Genomic DNA, 22,494 nt, shown 5'->3' with positions numbered 1-22,494 from the left:
CGAGCTCGCGCCCCCCGCCCCGTGAGCGGCGGCTTCAAACAGCAGGCCGGTTTCAGAGTACCAGAAACACCTAAATGCAGCCAAAGCAATCTAAACCGCCTTCGGGTCTTGTTGTATTAAGCGTTTGTAATGCCACCAGCAAGAACTTTACTGCTGTAGTTACTGTTGTAGGTTTGAGACTCCTTAGAGGGTCCTGTTTTAACTGTGGCACTGCGCTCACAGCTGTATAGATGGTTTCCATACCAACGCACCTACATCTGTATGAGAAAGGAGGTAACTGCAAATTAAGTCCTTCGCGTGAACCACTTTCATGCATGCTGGGGCCTCTGTCAGTGAAACCGCTGCAATTCAAAATCCTACAACCAAATACGATGAAGCCTTCCTTGTTCAGCACACAACTCAGCTTCCCCCTCACAAAATACATAACGGCCACTCCAACATTGTTCCTATGCTGTGTTACCTTATTTCCTGGCCACAATACTGCTTCAGAAGAAAATTCCTCAAGCTCATTGCTTTACTTCACTGCATGGCCTTTTTCTGCCTCATTTTTTTAACCTTTCTCTAGCCTGCATGTTCTTGCATATACCAACATGCAAGTTCTAGACTCTATTGCTCATTTTGGATGAGTGTTCTCCTGTGATCTCCCGCCCCGACCGCTCACAGGAAGGCCATGAAAGCCTCTGTACCACATGGCCCCCCAGACCTCTTCTTTGAAATGCCAGCAAAAACACCAAGCAGTGAAATGTTCCTGTAGTATGCAGTGCAATGATGAGACCAGGCTAGCCTGTACCAGTTCAGTATCTGGCTACTCCCAGTCCATCTGTGTGTCTGGGCCCATTTACTGCCTAATGTCTTTGCAACCAGCCATTGACTTGTTTTGCAGCACAAAACAAGTGTTTGGTTTTTTTTTCCCTTTTTTGCTTGTACAGTACAGTAACAATTCACGAGAACAATATTATAAAAAATATATAGTAATATAATAATAATGTTCTAATAATAAATTAGATCTATCAATCTGCCATTTGAGGATCCAGCTTTTGTTATTCCAGTAATAAGGAACAGTCATATTTTTACTGCAGTACAGTGGATATAGAGATGGACGTGAAAATGCTTACATCAGTGTACTCATGTAAATTTCTCTAGCATTTCTAGAAATCTTTTGGCCTTTCATTTCACTTCTATTCAGTCTGCCACTGGTTTCCTGGAGTACCATTAAACCAATTCTACCAGTCATAGCTGCTGAGTTTGAGATCTGAGTATCTGCACAACGAAATAATCTCTTGAGATTAAATCAGATGTCAGGCACAGTTACCAGCCATGACAAGTAAAGTTTATGATTTGTAATGACAGGTGAAAAAATAACTTTTTTTTTTTTTAAGAATATAATATTTTTTTGCTTTACCTGTATTCAGACACTTTTTAAAAATTGAAACATTCTATCAGGTATCTGACTTTACTTCTGAAGTTATGTTTTCCTTCCATCTCAGCTGTTCAAATACTTTTCCTTTCCATCTCCCTAATCACCAAACCCCAGAGCCTTAACAGTAAGTGTGCTGTGTACTTTGTCAGAGCAGAGATACAACAACCTTACGTGCTCCTACAAAACAAACAGGGACTGGCACATGCACATCAGGGATGCTCTCCAGTGGTTTGTCAGGTAGGACAGTAAGGCTGGGGACATTCCTTCAGCTTGGGAGGCAGATGTTAGGCAATCCGCCAAACCAGAGGAATGAAACAGCTACACAAACTATCCATAAATGCTGTCTTACCTGTTCATAGCCCTGTGACAACCCTGATGAAAATATTTTAGGCATCTGCTACTTAAAATAGCCCATGGATGACAGCAATTCCGGCGTATTTACTGATGTTTCAGGTGAAGTAGAACTTAGTCAAGCATGCATGCAGGGGACTTCAATGAGGTGTGCTATAAACAGTTTTCTGAGCTGTCATTTCAAATACATTTTAAATCACTATCTCAGAACATGTCCATTAAAATGCAGCATGAATCATCCCCAAGCATGTAAATTGGATTGAGTGTGTGTGTATGAGTGTGAGAATGAACATATGTATTTCCACTGTGGTATGGCAGATTGAGAAAACTGACAGTGATAAAACAACCTTCTCCCATTATATAAATGAGTGTTCTGCCATTTACCAAAATAATTCAAACACCTCAGTGGAAATGATGTCACTTAAAAGGCTCGGGAAGCAAAATTCCTGCAAAATAAACTGTTTAGGAAAAAAAGAAAGAAAGAAACAAACAAACAAACAGCTGGTTAGAAGAGGCTCGGGTTAAGCTGTAACCAGACTGATAACTGCTTTAGGTTTGGACAGATGAATTTAAGAGAGATAGCTTAAAAAAAAGGGGGAGGGGGGCATTTATACTGAGTCAAAGTCGTTCTTGATGAGCAAAGTCAGGCAAACATCAGTATTATCATTACTACTTTAGCATAAGGAGGCAGTGATATTATCAGGGCCCTGACTGCACTAACAGCCTTTAATTGTTCTGACCCGCCTCACCTGGGGTCTTCACCCCGCACCCTCTACCCTGGGTGTCCTGGGGCTCTATTTAAGCTCAGCCTTGGGCAGTTAGTCTTTGTAAGGCCTTGTTTATTGAAATTTCTGCTTGTTTTTAAGCTTCCTTTGGTATGCATGTTCTTGCTCTGATGTTGTTTAATGCTTTAGTGCTTAGTTGAGTTTAGCTGTTAGCTTAAGGTTTGCTCTGCTTTTTTTCTTAGGTTGTTGTAGGATGGGCTCTGGGTGTTGAGGACTTTGTGTTAGAGGTGTTGCTGTGTGTAGCTCTTCCTTAGGATGTAGCTAACTCTTATTGCTTTCTGGTAGTTAATAGCATAGTTACAAACTGATTCCTCAAATTGTTACAGTACTAATGTGTGCCTTATTGTTCTAAGGTTACTGTTATTGCTGATGTTAAACCTGTGAAAGTTCAAACTTGTTGAGGTATTAAGTAAGCATAGAATAAAAAGTAACTGCTCTTGAGCAGCTTATTCATGAACTTGGTAGTGAGGAATCTTACATGGAGTAAGACAGATGAGGAGTAAGATGTTGGTAGTAAACACAAACTTCTGTACATCAGTAGCCTGAACACTTGTGAGTTATTTGAAAATGCTTTTGCAAAGGGAGGCTGTAAAGAGATACGAGGGAGACCCTGCAAGTGCCTGCAGAAATAGCTGAGGTTTGTTGTAACATATATGATAGTAACTAAGTGTACAGTCACTAAAAAGAAATCTGAAAGAAACTAACACTCTACATAACAGCAAGGTGTATAGGTTCTTAAACACTGCTTTAAAAAAAAAAAACTCTTAAAATCATCAGGGTAGGAGATAATGCAGTATTTCTATGTAGCTGGTTCCGGTGTTCCACCTTCCAGTAGAAGGTTTATTTAAGGACCTAGCCCAGGTTTGTGGTGTTAATTTAGTTGTATTCTACCTGTATTATTCTCTAATGCAGGGTAAACCAAGGGGTCATGATTTTGGTTGTGCGCTTATTCAAACTACAACTCTACATACATTCTCAGAATCATCTAGGTTGGAAGAGACCTCCAAGATCACCTAGTCCAACCTCTGACCTAACATTAACAAGACCTCCACTAAACCATATCGCTAAGCTCTACATCTAAAAGACCTCTTAAAGACCTCCAGGGATGGTGACTCAGCCACTTCCCTGGGCAGCCCATTCCAGTGCCTAACAACCCTTTCAGTAAAGAAGTTCTTCCTAACATCCAACCTAAACCTCCCCTGGTGCAACTTTAGCCCATTCCCCCTCGTCCTGTCACCAGGCACGTGGGAGAACAGACCAACCCCCACCTCGCTACAGCCTCCTTTAAGGTACCTATAGAGAGCGATGAGGTCTCCCCTGAGCCTCCTCTTCTCCAGGCTGAACAAGCCCAGCTCCCTCAGCCGCTCCTCGTAAGACTTGTTCTCCAGACCCCTCACCAGCTTCGTGGCCCTTCTCTGGACTCGCTCGAGCACGTCCATGTCCTTCCTGTAGTGAGGGGCCCAAAACTGAACACAGTACTCGAGGTGCGGCCTCACCAGAGCCGAGTACAGGGGGACAATCACCTCCCTAGCCCTGCTGGCCACACTGCTTCTTATACAGGCCAGGATGCTGTTGGCCTTCTTGGCCACCTGAGCACACTGCTGGCTCATATTCAGCCGACTATCAACCAGTACTCCCAGGTCCTTCTCTGCCAGGCAGCTTTCCAGCCACTCATCTCCCAGCCTGTAGCTCTGCTTGGGGTTGTTGTGCCCCAGGTGCAGGACCCGGCACTTGGCCTTGTTGAACTTTATGCAGTTAAATATTATAAATATATATATAATATATATGACTTCATACAGTTAAATATTATAAATATATATTAAATAAATACACATTATTAAAATACATTTTTTCTTTGCTAGACTGAAAGTCTTGTGTGTTCTTGAAAGATAATTTCCTGTATCCTTATTTAGATCCTTATTAGATCACTAGCACTTCATGTATGACTCAGAAAATCTGATGGACGTCTTTGTATTGTTTTTTACCTTTTATTTCTTATTCAAATTTATCTTCTAAATAACTTATGCTATTCTCATGTTGAGCTAACTATTTTCTAATTGGTGTTTGTACATGGACTTTCTTTTTCCACTTCAAACGTTTCTCTGCTAACTGAGCTTTTTGATACTGGGCAATTTACCTCGTTTGTTCAGATAGATAGTTTAGCTCTCTTCCAGGAGTACTCTAAGTAATGTATTTTAAACTTTAGGTGTTATGACTGCTAACTCCAGGAGTGCACAAAGGATGTTTTCTTGATGCAGTAGTGCCTAAGAAACAAAAGCTGGTATTGTGGGCACCGCAGGGGCTTCTCAAAGATTAAGTCTTTCTGTTACCTTGAGTCATGTTGTTGCAATCAGACTTAAATCAAGTTACCAGTTTGTTCCTACATTTCTTGGGCAATATCCCAAGACCTCTCTGAGCTGAGAGGCAGTGAATGGCCCTTACATTACAGGTACAAAAGGGAGAAATAAACAGGGCATGTTATGACTTTCTTCCCTGTCACTCATTTCTACTTACAGGTATGAGTAACCAGCAGCTGTAAGACCTGTGCCATGTATCATGTTAGATGGATTCAGTGAAGATCTGGGGTGGGGGAGAATTTTGTGTAACAATGCTACTGCTTGCTTGTGTGAATGCTATTTTGTTTATTCCAGACTAATCCATCTTCCTTTTGAAATAACAATTATAAGAGGCATTATAACATTGCTCGATCTTCAGATTGCATAGTAATGTCCAGGAATTAATTATTTAGGAAAGAAAACTTTAGACTGTGATACTTAACAATAACTGTTACTGAATGGAGTACTTCTTTTATTGTATACTTAGTGTTGTATATTAAGTTGTGTTCAGAGTTGTAGCAATTTTGTCATGACCTTACCAATTTTTCCCAGCTCTACTAATTTTTGTTGCCTTAAATACAAGGCACAGAATGATGTCTGTAATTCAGGATCAGCTGATCTCATCGCATTCCTTTTTAGTTCTGTAGTTACCGTACTGTAAGATAAGCCTAGTGATTATATTTCTCTTGTGTGATAGTGGTTATATCTGCAGAAAATCTTCTGGCCACTATAAACTAGAGAATGCATTTAGAGAGTTAACTTTCTTGGTGTGGAATACTGAAGACTAAGACTGCAGAAAATAAAGAACACATTTTGGTACCTAATCTTAAGGGGAAGAGCACTTTCAAGGGCTCAAAGAGCATGAAGAATAGGATTGTTATTCAAATCTGGTTCCCACAGAAAATGTCAGTCCTGATGAAGTTAATGGGACACAGATTTGGCAATGTGTGAGGTCAGGAGACTGACTGAGAGCAAAACTAGTCTCCCTTGGAGTTATATCTTGCACAGCACCCAGATTGGAAGGGTCATAAATGTGAGTCCCAGTCAGTCTGGCTGTGCTTATGCAGTGTCTGTATCATCAGAATAATCCTAATGCCTCAACAGTGGTGGTTTCTGTAATAACCTCTCACAGAAGACAACCGATGTTGCCTTTTGTTTATAAGCTCCCTATGGCTTCAGACAAATGTCTTTTAAAGTTGGTGTTTGTAGCTGAACTATCTGATCTGATGAATGCTTCCAGGTTTGCAAAACTGCTGTGGGAAAAATCAGAAAATAAGCATCGTGACTGTCCACAAACCCACATGCATTTAGCTAACTGATAATTCTCAATGTGAACAGTGAGTAATATTCTTCAAGCTCCAGATACTCTGGAATATAATTATACATGCTTCATCCTTGTTTTTAAGTGTTAATTTAGCAGATGCCCTTATTTTTCAAAGTTTGGCCCTTTATTTTTCTTTTCCATATCCAAAGAACGAGCAAAGTGTTTTTGTGAAAGTACACATGGAGATACTGTATTAATTTTCAAAATAGGATTTAGTCTTCCAAACTGCTTGAGTAGTACACTGGTCTAAATCAGATGCTACTTGTATGGAATTAACTTGAACTTTTTGCTTTGTCTGAAATTCATATTGTAACAATAAAATCATATTTTCTCAAATGCCTATATTTTGCAGATGTTGATAAAGCACTGGAGTGATGCCATGTATTTTACAGAATTTATTGCTATTTCCATGGTTCCCCAGATGTTACAGTACATTAAACTTGTTGCTGTAATAGAGTAACTCTTGCTGAATTTCTGAAAGTACAGTGTTTCAGTGTTAAAGAAAAATCCTCACCTTAAAGCAAGTGATGTTGTTAGCACTATTTCGTCAAATTAATCATTCAGATAACAAGCACTATAATGTACAACTGTTTCCTTTCTCTTTCAGTCTCCTTCAATGACTGGCAACATCTGCACGTCACTTTTCTCATGTGGTTTTATTGTTTGGAATTACTAATTATTTGTTATGATTTATAACTGCAAAATTCTTTGATGCTTTAAAACAATGAAGCACACTTGGAGATACTGAAATGAATCCAACAGATGCATTGTCTGAGTCTGTATGATACCAAAGGAGAGTGCTACAGTTGACACAGGAATATTTCCTGCTGGAGGTTTGCCAGAAAAAATTGGCAGCAGTCACATTTTTTATTGCAAATCTCCTCTAATTTGTATGTTTAATAAAGCACTAACATCTGGACCCACAGGGTAAACTCTGTGTACAAACAGCATAGCTCTCTTCAAAATCATTATTTGCACACTTTTTAGGAATGAAAAAAATAAATCCCATGATACTGGCTTTGGGGCCACAGTGTTTTAGCATGACTACGGGTTTATGTGGGACTGCAGTGTTAGGTAAGGTTTGTTCTTTCCTGCAACTTCTATTCAATTACTGTCTTCTCTTTATGGTCACAGAGCGACTTCCATGGCATGGCCCCAGGCTTCTGCAGGCAGCTGGTATTGGTGCCATTACTGACTGCCACTGGGCAGCCAAGGAATGAAATCACAGGAACAGGGAGCTCTGCCTGGGGATGGCCACCTCTAAGGTAAGGTGCAGGGCAGTGCTCTGAAGGTATCAGTCATTCTGGCAGCTGAGAAGCTGCATATGTTGTTGAATCCCTTATCCCTTCCCTGTTTCTGTTCCTCCTCCTCATCCCTATACATAATTTTATAGCAATTAGTGGGTACATGCACAGGGCTGTAAGCATGGGCATGTGGGCTTATATCTTCTGCAAAGGCTTTTTCCATAGCAAGAAAGAAGCTGTACTGAATGCTTACTTCTGCTGTGCCAGGTTGCAGGCCTTTTAAAATAGCTCTACCCAAACCCTGTGGGAATATTGTTCGAATTTCTTCTAGATCTCTGGCTTTCTCGCACTTGTTTTATGTGAACCAAAACCTGAGGCCTCCTCAAACAGGAGGCAGGACAGGTTGGGTAGTGTTTTCCTTGGTAATATGTGTTGCCTATATAAAAATGTAGATTAATCTATGGTAGAAATATACTGGGGTATTTGCTAAAAAGTATTCTACTGTATTGCTGACAAAGACTCAAATACTCATAAATGACAAATACTAATGTAATGTTGGCGGGGGGGAGGGGAGTGGGATGGAAGGTAGGGGAAGTTATTGTGGCTGCTAAAGCTTTGAATAAGCTCAGGAGCTCTTCATCCCCACATCTGTCTTGGAATTTCACTCTATAAACTGAGTGGCTGGATAGAACTAGACGATCAGTGACTTAGGGGGACAAAGGAGTTACTATAAAGAGGGCAGTAGGTTCTCTGTAGACTGTTTTCTACTTTCATACCTTACATGAGTTCACCCATTTGCACAGAGCTGGATAAAAAATACAATGTTGGCAAAAAAAAAAAAAAGTAGATCAGCTTGTGCAAGTACTGTGTGGGTAAGAGCCACTCCGTAAGCTAAATAGGAGAGAATTATATATAACTTATGCAAAAGCATGCATGTGGAGTCCTTTCCTACCAGTGCTGAGCAAGCAACCTTGACGGGTGTTCTTTGAGTATAGCAGGATGGCCTGTATTTAACACTTTAAATATCTTCATCTTATGGGATTTTCCCTTTTGCAGATGAATTTCTAAAATACTAGTGCTAGTGTATTTCTTTCTGCTTCTGCCTAATCTAAGATGTCTTTTCCTGCTGGTGCATACCCAACCAGGTTTATACGAGGAACACTTGCAACCAAGTAATTAATCACTTCTGAATATCAAATTTGTACATAATCAGCTTTTTACCCAGGGGAATAGCATATTAGATCTTCCCTCAGCAAAATGAAAAATTCTTTCTTGACATGAAATCACTGACAGCATGTAATTATTACGAAATATAACTTACATGGAAATAGTTTTATAAAAAATAGATTACTGTATCCTTTGTCTCCTACATATCCTTCTCTTAGGCTGCTTCCTCAAAAGTAAGCTTCCTTTTCTATGATTGCATCAATAATCTCTTGTTTGTTTGTGGTCTCCTGTTGATGTATTCTGTCAGTAATGATTTAATGGCCTTTTTTAATAATAACAGCAGATATTAATGAGAACTGTACTACTTCTGGCATGCCTGAGGTCTGGAGGGAACATGAGTGTAACAGCCCTGACTCTTAATTTTATGCTTAACTGGAAGACACCTTTGTGTTCTTGGCATTTTACTGCCAAGTGCTGGCCTCATTTATGTTCAGATGCCCATACTTCAGGCTGGATGGTGGCATAACGAGTATAGCTGGCATTGATCCTTCTCCTATCCTCCACATTTCAAGTACTTGTCCCTTGTCTTCCAGCAGGAAGCCTTGCTGCCAACCTTGTGTCAGATATGAAGCCCATTCTCTAGTCAGTAGTCCCTTCGGGGACCATTTCCAACCCTTTTCTGCTGCTTGTGTAATGCAAATGAAGTGGGATGCCACGGGGCATTTAATGTATGTGGGGATAACTACATATATTAGGGCAGGGCTAATGTTTGTCTTTCCTCCATTTTAAAGATCTCATAGCAGAAAAGTCTATTAAATCTACTAATTGTAATCGGGACTTGTGGATTTGGCGGTTTTCCCTTACTCCCTAATCAGCTTTACTATTTCTGCCAAGCCACCCCTTCCTTTCCAGAGCTGACAGAGCTTTGTGGAGTTGGACCTGAGGCAGCTTGTTCCAACTGCTGAAAACAGAGCCATGGATTTCTTTCTACAGTTGTAATGACTTCTGCAATAGTTTGTTCTTCTTTCATCTTATTTATCCCCTCAAGGGCAAAATTAACTGTTTCAGTGCAGACTTGCATTCCTTCCAGAATGGGTTAGTCTGTTGTATTCTGTGCTTACGCCCTCCTCTGTGGAAGAAGGGGGAATGAGAGCATCATAAAAGGATCAGTTGAACAACTTCTGTATGGATAAATCACTGAAGCTTTCTTTGTTGGAACATATCACTTTGGATTGCAAGCTATTACTCATTTCATGTTCAATTGCTAAGAAATAAAGGTATCCCAGAACAGAGGAGCAGTGCCAAGCCTTATGTTCAGAGATAAGTGTGTTTGGGGTCTTCAAATTATAGTAAACTTTCCTTAATCATTAAGCATGAGCTTAGACTTCACTGGGGCACATAGCCTAGTAGGAAATGGATGCAAACTTTAGCTCTTACATGCCATTCTACACCCTCTGTGTATATCTGGCTTGTAGTTTGTATTTTTTATTTGCCTTTGCAACAAATGATCACTGACAAAGCATAAAACAAGCACATTCTGTTATGGATATAGTAAGTGTCTGTGCAAATGCATGTGTATATCTCTATGTAATCTGTTTACTAGAGAAGCAATTAGTAGCACTGACTTTGGCAACTTGTGAGACTTTTTTGAAAATAATGCTGTAGATGTAAGAGTTAAAACTACTGACAAGATGGAGGCTGGTGCATACTGGATATAAAGATGCACAGTTTGCTGTTTGAAGCTTGCAGGCAAGATTATTGATGTATAAATTTCTAGTGAGATGAAGGTGTTTACTTAGAAGGCATAGGTGGAGTTGTTGAGGATTTTAATTTTGAATGTGGATAATCCCTTAGTGTTTGACAGGGCTAGGTCCAGGCACAGGCAAAGGAGGCAGCACTAGTGATGCCACGATGAGAATGAATGGAACAGCAGCTACTTCTGGAAAACAGGGCACATGGGCCTCATAAACCCTAGTCACTTTTCTGTGATAGAAGCAGCTAACTCCGAGTGTAACACAGGTACTTCATCCTCAGGGCAGTAAAACTTAGTTTAAGTGGATAAGAAGCCTTGAGACAGCTCTGGTGGTTGACTTGAGTTCCCTGTGCCTTCCAGATGAAGTGTGTACAATTAGCAGTTTCACACAAAGTCTTTTTTTTTTAATAAAAAACTTCAGATAAAACATTTATGAATGGTGGCAGACTTAGATGTAGAGGACGTAGTTCGACTTACATGGAATGAAATAGAAAAGATGAGCAGAACTACTGAGGAGAAACTTGATTGTGCCAGAAGAGCAGCAATCTGAATGCTTCTAAGGTCTGAATACAGGAGGAAAACTGGTGAGATGTAGACATACAGGAGAGTTATTCAACACATCCAAACTGCAGAGAAGGCTCTTGCATCACTTGTGAGGCTTTGTGAGAAGACTCAGGTACAGCCAACTCTCAATGAGGGGAGGAAGGAAGGGATAGAGATGATCAATGACTAATCTCATTAAGAAATGTTGCTTTTATTTTTTCACAGTTCTATCCAGAGAATTGTGATATTATCTGTAATAATATCTCCAATTGCTTCTGAGTGCAATGAGTAAGTTTCTCCAGTGGCTCACATCCAACTTTCTTTGTTCTGTGCTTTATATGATGGAATATTCTTCCCTTGCCCAAAGGGTGATCTCTTTCATGGCCTTTAAACTGGCCAGAGGCTTGGGTTTCTCTGCAGGAGTCCAGACTGCAGATTCTTCTGCATGTCTAAATCTAACAGTTTCAAAAATCAAATTTATTTACACAATTTCAGATATAGCCACCTCCAGTTAATCCAAATACTGATGGATTTGGCTGGAATGTTAGCATGTTATGAGAGATTTTTCTTTACTATGGTGCTTTGGGGAATGATGAAAGTGCCACAGTATACCATACTCATCGTCTGGTGATAACTAATCCATACACTTAAATGTGTACTGAATTGATCTACATGTTAGTTTGCTTTGTTACATGTATTCCCCCAGGCTTTCACGAACTACTGGCAACTTCATGACCCTTACCTGCTTGTTATTTCTTCGCATTGCTTTTTTCTATCACTCAGATAAAGCAGTGTGTCACTGATATTTTTTCTATGCCCAGGTTTAACAGCTATCATCAGGATTGAATGTCTCTGGAACAGAATTATAGTTGAGTTATGAGCATGGTGATGTTAAACAGGTAAAGTCAGCTAGGCTTACATAATAGTATCCCTTTTTCTTGTTTGGAGAAAAAAATGTTTAAATGGGTAAGGAACTTTTTTCTGAGTATAATTCTCACCTATTCTGTTACCCACTGCTGAGCATGCCAGGGCCATTGTATATAATCAGGCAGTTGCATAATTACAAGTGATACTGGACAGTACTATTAAATGTAACCGTTCTGCCTTAGGGATGACTTCAGCATTATGTCAATGGAATCTAAGTGCCAAACTGCCATTATGCTAATTAGAAGCAGAGCTTGCCCAGAAGTGTTGTGCGGTCCTTAAGGATTTAATTCAATTTTATCCTTAGATCAATTTACATGAACAGTTCTACTTGAATTTTATTTTGTATCAGTTTATATTCATAAAACTGAAGTGGTTAAATATTTAATTACCTAGGGAGGTAAGAGTTTGTCTCCTGCAGTAACAGAGCAGGCTCTGTGGAGTGCTTTCCCTTAGCTGAAAGCCCCCCCAAAACTGAGACTGCAAACTTGTGAGCTAATAAGAGAAAGATGGAATCAGGGAATGTAGGATACAGAAGACCATGTTTCTGTATGATCTTAGTGCCTTCAAGTTGTGGTGTTGCTGGGTGTCAGGAAGAATGATTCCTAAACTAACACTTCTCAGGCAGCAGAGACACTGTATGGTGTACTGCTTCATTCCCCATCCCAAGCACTTAGGTTACACATCAGGCCTCCACTGTGACTTGCTTTTCAGTTACTCAAGGAAGTAAAAATCAAGTGCTGGTAAGCTGTAAGTCAGATGCCAGGCTTCAGCCAAATAGAGGAAAGAATGCTCCTTAAGAACAAGGAGATAAAGTCCAAATGAAAAATGTTGAGGTGACTTTGCAAGTGTTTGAAGAAAGTGAAGATTTCTCTGAATATGTGAAGGACTAGAGTTAGGAAACTTGATTCTAGGATGCCATCTTGTTGCAATGCGTCTCAGTCAACCTCAATGCAGTCTCCAATGATTGTAGTGAGGTCTGAACTGCTGTTCAAGTGGCAAATTGGCAAAGGCATGTGGCTACCTAAGAATGTATGTAGACATCGAGCACTGACTTTAAAAGTAGGCTGTCATGAGGTGCTCTGCTGGCTGGAAGCGTTCTGGGAACGTATCTGTGGCCAGAGGTGTGCAGCAACACGGAGTGCTGGGGGAAGGAGCATGAACTGGTTGTGGTTTGAAAAACAAAGCTATTAGACAAGGGAGAGAAAAGGGAGGGAGAGCATGGCATTAGATTTTCTGGGCATTACTGACTGTGGAGGGAGTCAGTTACAGCTTCATAGTTTAGTGTGGAAATTTATTCTGCGTCAGAACTTGGCCACAGGGCAACAATGCCTACCAGTCTCACAACTCTAAATCTTTCTGGCTTTCAGACAGGTTTTGCAGATGTCTCTTCTGTGCTTAAACACTGCTTCTGCCCCTCAATTCAATGAGGAAATAGTAAGTATTCTACTGGACACTGAAGCACAGCTATTTCTAAGTAGGGGAGCTATGCTGATCACCAGTCTGGACTTGGTTTTTAAATGCACTGTCTTTGAGGGGAAAACAATTGCCAAAACAAAAGCTACCTACTCCAGTGAAGTAAGGTGTATTTATACTTGTTAGTTGGAACCATGTCAACAGTGAATAGCTCACGTTTGGGTGGTGACCTTAACACTGCAGACTGGATTCTGCTGCCTGTAGCCCAGCTCATATACTTCAGGTAAGCCTGTGTGTTCCCCCCTCTTCCCAAGGGGGAAGGGCCAGTATTTCAGTGAGTATGGTCAGCTCTGTGCTTTTTAATGGTGTGATTTGATTTACTTCCTCCAGATAACTTCAAATATTTCTCAACTTAAAGAAGAACGAAGTTCTGATATCTGCATTTTACAGCTGACTTCACAAAAGATTCTAAAATTAAAATCATATGTATTAATAGTTCTGATAAAATTATCCCCTAGTATTGATAGATTGAGGGACTGACATGAGTTTTGAGTTGAAAAACATAAAAATGATGCATTATATATCTGTCTCTCTCACTTTCAAATGAGGAATTCGAGATAAAGCAATAAGGTTTTTTCCACCTCATCTTTTGGTAGGTTTTTGATGCATTGGCTGCTTTATCTTATATCCTATGTATTGCTTTATGAAACTTTGAGCTGTTTGGCTTATTTTGTATTACTAAAAGTAGAGGAAGGTTGTTAAAAAAAATACAGACAGATGTGGTGGTGGCTCTGTGTCACTTGGGTATGCCTTAAGTTAACTTAATAAATGTCTAGTTTTTGACTAGTAAAACTAGTGTAATACATTATCACTTGTCTTAATGTTCTTCTGAGTTCGTGCCATGGTTCCCTGCAGAAGAATGGAAGCATTTGCCAAAAAAGAGATTCACTCTGAATTTGCAAAATTTGAGACCAACAGCTGTTCCAGAGCCAACAAAAATAAAAAGCATGTAGCAGGTGGTACCGTGTATGTATGTCTAATTGTAGTCCAGCAATCTGCTATCCAGTTACCAAACAGTAAGGAATTTGATCATGATTCAGGCAAAGGAGGGGAGTAAAAGAATGACAGAGAAAGTTTTGGCTCAAGCAATTACTATCTTTATAGATGAGAGTAATCTGTGCAGCTAGGAGCAGTGAGATATTTTCTTTTTCTTGTTTGAAATGTTCTCCTTTTGACTACTCACTATTTAGAGGAGCTGGTTATAGGTGCCAAGCTGACTGGAGAAATTATGGCATGTCCATTGGAGGGTTCATTGTAAGTAAACCTGGCTGTTGGACATGCTATATCAGTGACACGCAGCTCATGGTCCAGAGACTGATGCGAAGCAACTGTACACGTTCTCTAGGGGCTTGCATTGCACATAGTAAATCCTCCATGTGTACATGCTCACACCTGCACTTAGAAGGACCAATGATATGACCATACTTCTTCATTTGCACTATCCTGATGGCAATTCACTTGAGCTCTGTGAATGGGCTGTTCCTACTCAGCTTTCCTCTGGCCTCTGTCCAGAAAGCAGTTTATTTGGATTTCTGATGACCAAAATATTCTCCCTCTTCTCTCAAACAAAGAAAACCTTTGCTTGAAACATCCCATGTGGGAGGATTGGGATGAGGGTGGAAAAACTAGTGTTTCTTTAAGACAAGGGGAAAAGAACTGTTGTCCACTAGGACTGAAGGGATCAAAAAAAAGTTGAGAGCTGCAAAATGCATGGTCTTGCAATTAGGAACAAGAACAAAACCCTCTGCAATGAAATGTGAGCCATTCAGGGGAGTGGCTTGGGTATGAAGTCAATCATGAAATCTCCACGGGCACTCAATGTAAAGCAGGTGTGAAAAATACATCTATTAGGATATCTGTTTCCCTTAGATACAAAGAATACTGTTTCTTTGATATAAAACCCCAGTGAGAGCTCCTATTGCAGGGAAGGACAGGGCTAGTCTCTTCTACAAGAAAAGATCTAAGGAGTGTGATTATCTGCAGAAAGGCTGAAATAGTTGCCCTTCGTAGAGCATCAGAGGATGAAGGCTGGTGGGAGGGAAGAAGGGGGAGAACTGAGTGAGGTTCAGGAAAATGTCAGCATCAGGATAGATGAGCCTGGGTGGCTGTGAATAAACTGAGCCTGAGAAGATTGCAGTGGTGTTTGGGATCTGGAACAGCTTCCTCTGGGAGAAATAGTGCTGAAACCTGATTTTTCTTTTTTTTTTTTTTTTTTTATTTTCATGAGGTGGTGTAAGTTTATGATGGGGAATTGGATAATGTGGTGTCTGCAATAGCAAGGGATCATGTTCAGAGATCTAGGAGGCCTTTTCCAGCTAGTCCAAAAATGGTCTACTTGGCAAGTTTGCCCTGTATAAATAGTCTGGGATTCAGAGAAACTCCAATGTCAGCAGTAGAGTATTTGGTAACAGGAGAGGGATCTCTAGATCAGTCATACACAGCCAAAGCCTTATCTTAGCTGCTTGTTCTGCTTCAGATAGTTGCAGGACCTGTAAGAATGGGTTTAGAAAATGGATTTAATATGTTAAGACAGGCTGGATTTGAAGGTGTCAGGCAACTGACAGGCATTTGACTTCTAGGAGAGGAAGAAAATAGAATTCTGGAGCATGGTGTAATACACAGCTGGAGAAGTGATAAAAGATGAAACAGATGGAATCGGGCTATGCTATCTACTAAGCTTTTAAAAATGTTTTTTGAGAAGAAATGTTCCAAGTATACTAGACTAGCTTCCTTTGGCCAATATTTTTGTGAGTCGCATTGAACTGGGTGTGAGAAGAACTATGATAAATGGGTTTATCAACTGACTAGCACAAGTCTAGTCGGAGAGATAAAAGGGTGGCATGGGAATTATGCTTCATAAAAGGACTGACAGTGAAAAAATACAGTACAAATGAAGACATTAACTCTACTTTGGGAGCTCTGAAGAAGGATAATTACTGCTGCTCTTGATGTTAGAGATTTTCAATGAGATGATTCAAAAGAAACATAGAATAAAATGAGCGAGGGTATGCCAGCAATTGCCTTGTACAAGAACTGGCAGGAAGCCTCCTCTCAAAGTGCTGCATTTTTTGAGAGGAGCTCAAGTGCCCTAGTGCAAAAGGTGACCAGGATGGATAGGAACATTATTGTTGGAAACTCTGGAGTTATTGTGAAGTTTGGTCAAAGCTAGCATGGTGTGTATTTGGAGTGTGATTCTCTTCCCACTTAAGCAATAAAAGCCTGAAGCCAGCAGCCTTACACGAAGGTAAATCCAACACAACTGAGGGGAGCACTGACTCCTAGCTGCTCGGGCTCCAGGTTCTGATGGTGATTTATTTTCATCACAAACTGTCAGTTTCTGCTGAGCTTTTCACTGACCCCCTAAAGGTATAATTTGTTTGCATTTCCTGTGATCACATCAATCCTTCATCTTATTGTCAGTCATTCACTCACAGAATTAACTGAAGATTGTTTTCCTTTAATGATGTCTTACCATATAGATAAACCATAAAGGGTTTCTTTGCCTGGAGGACATGAAGTGCTGCTAATTTAAACTGATTTATGAAGTGTCTTTTGATGCTTTCACTGAGCAGCACGCTAAAGCCACTTTTCAAAAACAAAATCCAAGTGTTCAGTGTATTGTTCCCCACACTTTTCAGAGTGGCAAAAGTTGTGCCCGCACAGTCCTAGAAGTGTCATGTACCCCTGAAACAATCATTGAAGGGGTTATATCATAACTGGTGTAACAGTTCCCTGATAACATTGCAATTGTGCAAAAAACAAAACCTGGGAGTGTCTGGGGGAAAGTGAATGTCCAGGGCAAAGCTAACAAGACATACAAACCTCTATTTCATTTTGCAAATTTTCTTCACAAAACTGACCTAAGGCTAGAGTCAGGTGAGGTCCCTACATGACTCCTAAGGGGCTTTGGTATAACAGAAAGCAGAAGAGATTTGAATTATGTTCTTAGAGCTTAAGTGGGTTGTTGCAAAGAGGATTTGACAAATCTAAGGGCTGAATTGCTGACAGGTGAGGTGGGGTAGCTGTTAATGACTTCAGACTGCCTGAAAAGGCTGATCTCTGAATGGGCAAAACCAGTCAGGTATTTGGGGGCTGAAGCTTCTCTGGCCTGGCTGCCACTTTGTCTGCTGTCAAATGCTTCCACTTGAACAACTTTCCTAAAGCAATAAGCAGTAAATTGGTGAGTGTAATATTTTAATTGTTCTTCCCAACTGATCACAGTGAAGAGCAAACAGTGCAGAGGGAGATTGCTGCTGCTATGCAGCTCAAAGCTAGAACTATCAGAAGCCAGACCTATGCTTGCTGGTGCCTGTGAATTTGCTGGCCTTCAGTTTCCTTACTTAAAAGCACCAGGAACAAGCTCATGGCTTTCTGATCCTGGCCATATTTCTTGAGGAATGCTGATGAGGCAGACACGGCTCCAGCACTGACTCAAAGTGGTCTCTGTCCTGGAGGCCACAGATGGGAATGAAACAGCTCCCAGGTGTTTCCAGCCCCACAGCCTCCAGGGAGGGGCTGCCCCTGCCCTCCCTGTACTCACATGTACCCATGACTAAGCATCTGCATCCAAATAGATGAGAGAGTGCAAAGCTGCTGACCAGGAAGTTTTTTTATACTCTCCTCCCACCTGAATTAGTGATTAAAAACCTGCTGATCACCTGTCTGATTTCACACTCAGCTCTGAGGCGGTGCCATAGATCACAAAGGAAGAGCTGTGCTTCCCATAAGTATGGGTTGGAAAAGGTATTCCCTGATATCCCATCTTTCTTCTCCATGCAGCTCCTATAAAACTGATGTTGGAAAAACACTTTTTCTCATCTTTCATTGCATTTCTTATTTTTACTAAGACAGAACAAATGGCAAAAGATACTTGCAGGTGTTACAAAACAGAGGAAATTGCTTTTTAATTTCCATGTATGGGCAGCAAAAAGCACATCCCAACAGCTGAAGCATTTGGTTCTGCCATGCTTTTGGGTAGTGTGAAACATGCATGGCAAGCAAATTGCAGCCTGTTTTCTCTTAAGTGTTTTGGGCGGAGAGGGAGGGTTCCCAGTGCCATGTGGTCTCCATTGCCTGCTCCAGCAGGGAGGCTGCCAGCCCCGGGGGGCAGGGGAGGAGGCTCAGGCTGGGTTCAGACTTGAGACTTGCTCGAGGGGATGAGGCAGCTAAACAACCAAGGGTTTTTATTGCGTCCTCCCCTCTTAAGCGAAGCTCCTCACCATGCAACCATTCTTACCAAGTGCCAGAGAATCCCTTATGGTCATATGAGCCTGTTTCTACTTTTCCCAGTGGGAATGCATGACAGCAATAACTTCAAGTTGTTTTTCTTTATACAGTAATATCTGGCCATACGTTAAACGCTTTGTGTTTGGGAGTGGTAGTTAAGCTGTTTGTTCTCTCTTATGCCTATGGATTCCCTGACTTGGAAGCAATTTGTTCAGAGAATATCCTTGCTTTTCTCATACTCTTCCTGTGCACTGCTGTGAGCCAGTGTTGTTCTCTAAACATTTTTAACTGATTTTGCTACTTTTCTGGTGATAAATCATTAATGGCAGTTATTTCCCACAAGGATTTGGGAGAGGAGAGGAGCAGCAAAATCACCAGAGCTTTTCCTGGGTATTATGACAGTATCCTGTGACTTTCTTCTAGTTTTCTGTTAAATGAAATTTCTGATAATTGCCTCCTGATAATAAAAATGTCACTTTTTCTTTCTTTCTTTCTTTCTTTCTTTCCTAGGACTACAAACAGCACCTCCATTAGATCCTGAGCCTTCTCCCAGTCACCTGAAGTCTATAGGGCTCCTTAATGGTTCCTGATATCAGATTCTACTTACTGGTATCAGTTTCATTAATGGTTTTGTTTTTTCTACCACTGATATTCAAAATTACTTCTGTTTTCCAAGACTCCTGTTCTCCAAGTAGTCTGTGGGCATAAGGAGCTCTGGCATATGTGAGGTAATCATGGATGATCTGGATGAAGGTTTTACAGGGTCAAGGACTTAGCAGGCCCTGGTTTTTAAGTGGAAAGTAAAAATGTGGAACACTCTTCTCATTGCAGAAAATACTTCTGCAGAAACACAACAAATTGGTGTACAGAAAACTACAGTACAGCTGCTGAAATGCAACTGGGTCCTTCCAAAATAAAATTTTTAGAAAGCAATGTCCCTCCTCTGTGCACAGAAGTGCAGAGGACAGTCTGAGATGGAGGGTCTAGTTTTCAGTGTTTTGCTATGTGTGGTCTCCAAAACAAGGAACTGCTGGTGAGAACTCGAGTGGTAAATAAATAAAATAATAATAATAATAAAAAAAACCAACTGCTGGAAGTGGAAAAAATGCATTGGTTTAGGTAGTAATTGCCAACCTTCCAACTTTCTTAAAGTGCTGAATTCATTCAGATGGCAGAAGCCTTGTTAAAAGATGCAAGGAATAATGCAGATGTTAAGGAAAATGATGTTAAGGGGAAAAAAATGCTTTGTAGAACAACATTAACACTGAAGAGCAGAATCCTTTTAACCATGTTGTTTTCCTGTTTTACACCATGTTTTCAGCAATTAACATTTGGCCAGCCTCTACCTGGCTCATGGCTCATGCAGACAGGCAGGGGAAAAAGGGGTTGTACAGGATGATACCTGTCAACAAAGGAGGATAGAGTTCTGACCAATGCTCTAGCTGCCTACCTGATGGTAAAATATCAGGTATATCAGACTTGTACAGGACCCAAGCTTTGAGCTACTATTTATCTAATATGTGGTTCTGGCTACACATTAGATAAAAGATTTAAGCCAGTAAGTTTTTATACACTTGTGCTACAGGCTGTGGACTCACACAGGCATATTGGAGAGCAAAATACATCTTAGGAGCTTGTAGTTTACTTGGTCATCTTGGGTTTGAAGGTCTCTTGCATAGGGAATTTTCTCATTTCCTGACAGGTCACAGCTTGATAAAATAAACCAAGTTATTCACTCTTATAAAATATAAATTGGGTTATTTACTCTTCTCATCACCTTTGCTGTTGCATGATGAATGAAGCATATAGAAAAGGAAAATGAAAAGGTTTGCGGTGGCACAGATCTTGGATGAGCTGACTCTTTCAGCACAAAGAGGACTTGTCATCAGGTACTCTGTGGCAAGGCTCTGTCACCTGCTGTTGGTATTCTGTTGATGGACTGGCTGCTGTGAAATAGATTGAGTGAGCAAGAAAGAGCATAATCTAGATTTGACAGGTCAAATGCCATAGGTGTAAGAAAACAGTAACATTCCTTATTGCAGTGGGCATCCGTCAGTTTGGGAAGAACTCCAGATATAATCTCTTTCAATTATTTTTCTCTTCACCATCTTCAACGTTCTCCCTGTGGGAAAGGCCAGTCAGGTCTGGAGACGGGATGTAGATTCAAAAACAACAGTGACAACTCATGCTATAATCAAATGCAAGAGCTAGGAGTAGATGGCCTGTTTCAAACATTTTTTGAAGCAGTAAGCAGTTCAAAAGCAGTACTTCTCTAATTAGATGTTGCTGATTAGTGATACCACTGAAATCTATTGCACTTAAATGTAATCCTAGGATACTCTTCTGTTATTCATAAGCTTTCTATTTAATATTCTACTTGCAGGGTCTAAGCGAAGCTGCCTGGACTGTCTGGCTGTCTTAACCTGCTCCAAAGCAGGAATATTTCCAAGTCAAATCTTACATCAAATGAAGTCTAGGGGAAAGATGATACAAGCAACTAGGCATTCACCACATAGGATCTGGAGAGGAGGGAGACAACTCTGCCTTTAAAATCTCTTCCTGCTTAAAAAGCACTTCTCACAAGTCTTATATAGCACATCTTCAACTCAACATTTGTCCCTGAGAAATATGTTTGATGCTGTATAATTAAAGAGCACAAAATACAGATGTAATTAGTATTCTGCAAAAATAGCTTTTGCACTACCAGGCTCTGAAATGCATGTTTGCCTGCGCTATTTGCAGGCTGTTCTTGCATCCTTGATGTACCCCTGTGCCTATGTCACAGGATCCATCTACCTGACAGCTCCCTATCAGAATTCTCCCCCGCAAAATTGGGGAGTTGCTCCCTGATGCCTCCCCCTGCAGTGTGTGGCTGGGCAGGGGCTGGGGGAGGAATGCCCTGGGAATGCCCAAGGTGCTTCCACAGCCTGGCTCCTTGGAGCTGTGTTGTGTTCACAGGCTCTCAGTCTGTCGAGTGTGGCCTGCAGGCAACTGCATTTGGTGTTGTCATAGCTGAGCCTAGAAACTCTCCTTGCTCACTGACACCCCAGTCTTCATAGCTTGTGGCATGGGAGGAAAGGGATGTCTGCCAACACACCTGTTTTTCAAAACATTAAATGCTCTGAATCAAGTGGTAGCATGTTTTGACAAGGTAAGTTATCCTTTTTGCAATGGCCTTGGCTTGATGTCTCATTCATTCTCATGAGCCTTGTTTGTACTAGCAGGCTGCTGCTCCAACACAGCAACGTCACCTAGTGCATTTAAGCTTTATACGTACTGTACCTGCGGGACACGCTGCAAACAGCCAGGAAGCCCCAAGAACCTGTGTTTCAGGTGCATTAGAGAACTAATCTTTCCTCTCTTCCGTTTAAGGCTGTTTCTGATCTGTGCTCTTTAGGAGAGGACAGTATGTATGTAGGTTACTGAGAACTATTTGTTTAATAAAACCTGCCAGTAAATCCTTTGCTGCGCATAGATCAATCTCTCCACATACAGGGAATCAAAATCACCTTGTTGCGGGTTTCTGCATGACTTTCAGAGCGTGGTGTGATGCAATTGGACAGGATGCTCTTGGTATTGCTTTTTGTGCAAGTCGTGGGCCACAGGGCATTGTGTCTAACTTGGCAACTTTAGCCTTAAGTCTTAAATGAAGAAAACAAGCAGATAAATCCTAGCAGCTTTTCTTCCAAAGAACAATTAGTGACATCATAATGCTTGGTTAATGTAGTAGTTAATTGCTGACTATTACAGTCCTTTTTGGAGGACTAAAACAATGTATCAATAAATCAGCAAATAAATCCATAGCTTTTCTGAAATTTGATATTTTTGGTGAATGTTTTGCCCTCTGACTGATGTCAATGATTGATCTGGACAAGCATAGTGCCGGGCTGTGTGCTAGGGTACTAAATCTTTCCTTTCTTTTTTTCCCCCTTCTCTTTCTCAACC

The 22,494-nt window shown here is 40.8% G+C and overlaps 1 long non-coding RNA gene across 2 annotated transcripts; it reads left to right on the top strand.

Annotated features, from left to right (window-relative positions):
- Positions 1-61: 61 nt before the first annotated feature.
- Positions 62-21,301, top strand: LOC308201185. 2 transcript variants are annotated; one of them, XR_013956106.1, is made up of 6 exons: positions 62-2,646; positions 7,351-7,481; positions 11,745-11,822; positions 13,218-18,939; positions 19,060-19,158; positions 20,933-21,301. It is a non-coding gene; the product is annotated as an uncharacterized lncRNA (long non-coding RNA). The 2 variants fall into 2 exon arrangements; XR_013956107.1 differs by having other exon boundaries at positions 19,060-19,277.
- The last annotated feature ends 1,193 nt before the right edge of the window (positions 21,302-22,494 follow it).

This window comes from Anser brachyrhynchus (genome assembly GCF_964034855.1).
Source record: "Anser brachyrhynchus genome assembly, chromosome: 11".
NCBI lineage: Eukaryota > Metazoa > Chordata > Aves > Anseriformes > Anatidae > Anser > Anser brachyrhynchus.
Note: the sequence above shows the minus strand (reverse complement) of the source record. Positions and strands in the feature narration are given on the sequence as shown.